We start from the raw sequence: 2021 nt of genomic DNA, 5'->3' as shown, positions 1-2021 counted from the left end.
GCCTGTATCCGGGATCTTGCCCTTTCGATCATGACCCAAAGTTCATGACCATAGGTGAGAGTCGGAACGTGGATTGACCAGTAAATCGAGAGCTTCACCTTACAGCTCAGCTCCGTCTTCACCACGACGGACCGGTACATCGACCGCATTACTGCAGAAGCTTCACCGATCCGCCTGTCAATCTCCCTTTTGAGTAGAGTTACACAAAATTACAAAAGCATCTTTGCACTTGCAAACTTTTTTTTTAAACACCATGATATTACTATTCTTAAAAACTGGAATAGTTGCATTATTATTAAGGTTTGTCCTTTGTCAACTTTCAGCTGTGTAACATGAAATAAGACAGTGGGTATGCCTCTTATAAGATTGTTCCTATTAATGTGTTTCACCAAGTCCTTTCTCCTAACATCTTACATTGGTGGGACTAAGACACAAGTGAAGGAAACAACCCTAAGAGATATGAGATGTACCCAATATAAACTACAGCTAAAACAACCAAAGAAACATAATTAACAGGCGAAGTGAACAAAGAACATGAACAAATAAACAAGTCCAATAAATACTAGAGTCAGTGGGCACAGATCATGGTAGACAGTAGACTAAATGTTCATGGATTTGGGGTGTTGGTTGGACACAAGAAGCAATTTGCAGGCATCACTTAGGGCTCAAGAAAACTGTACAAATACTGTAATCTGTAGGTTTATCTGCTTTAGATACAGAATTGTTTAGGAGTCCATGCCTAGTTTTTTAACATGTGTTTCACACCATTCTAAATTTGATACCTCAGTGAAATATGTATAAATGGTACAGTAACACTGATGAACTGTTTATTAATTTTATTGATAATTTTTGTCATTATGTACAACAAGAATATACAAAATAGGGTGCAATGACTAAACATGATTTTGCAAAAATTACAGTTTATATTAGAGTTACAGATGACAAAGTACAAATAAACACTGATCGGGGCAGTAGCACTGTTTTAGGCAATCCTTCCCTACTGATGCACAGAACACCTATTAGTCAATGCAACAAAATGACAATAATTTAACTACACTGAACATGTTTATTATATGCACGCAGGATACAGAATGTGTCACTGGAGCACTTGTGGTTTATTATTAGTCATGCATAATGTTAAGGAGCACTAAAGGTTCTGTAGATCCATATTTAGATGGTGTAACTGAGGTAGCATGCAGGAACAGCCAGATAAATCAGATCATTACATCTAAATCATAATCATTGAATCAGTTAGAAAAGTATTCTTATAAACCAAAGCTGATAATTCATATACCTGATATGCCCACACAAGAGGCTTTTTTTAAAATTATATTTTCATGACAGTTCACAATCATGCATTTTCATGTCTAATAAAAACAGAAGAGATGAAAATGGGGATTCAAACTGCACTGGTGAAGCTGGATCCCTAAGCAAGAGTGTGTACAGTGTGGAGGGCCTAGACAATTCTGGAAGAATTAGAGTAGCAAAGAGCCTACAAATTAATCAATAAAACAAATAACATTCCACTGTGCCGCGATGCTTGCACAGACACGACCTTCATGGAAGAGTCAGCAGAAGAAAACCTTACCTGCGTCCCCATCATAAAATCCAACGTCTGAAGTATGCAACAGTTCCCAGGCCAGCCGAGAGACATAGTCCCTCTAGCGTGTCCTGGGTCTTCCCCGGGGCCTCCTCCCGGTGGGACATGCCCGGAACACCTCCCTGGGAAAGCGCCCAAGAGGAAACAGATGCCCGAGCCACCTCAGCTGGCTCCTCTCGATGTGGAGGAGCAGCGGTTCTACTCTGAGCTCCTCCCGGGTGACCGAGCTCCTCACCCTATCTCTAAGGGTGCGCCTGGCTGCCCTGCGGAGAAAGCTCATTTCGGCCGCCTGTATCCGGGATCTTGCCCTTTCGGTCATGACCCAAAGTTCATGACCATAGGTGAGAGTCGGAATGTAGATTGACCAGTAAATCGAGAGCTTCGCCTTACAGCTCAGCTCCTTCTTCACCACGACGGACCG

The sequence above is a fragment of the Monopterus albus genome, unplaced genomic scaffold, assembly GCF_001952655.1.
Source record: "Monopterus albus unplaced genomic scaffold, M_albus_1.0 scaffold54.1, whole genome shotgun sequence".
Taxonomy (NCBI): Eukaryota; Metazoa; Chordata; class Actinopteri; order Synbranchiformes; family Synbranchidae; genus Monopterus; species Monopterus albus.
This window is presented reverse-complemented; position numbering follows the sequence as displayed.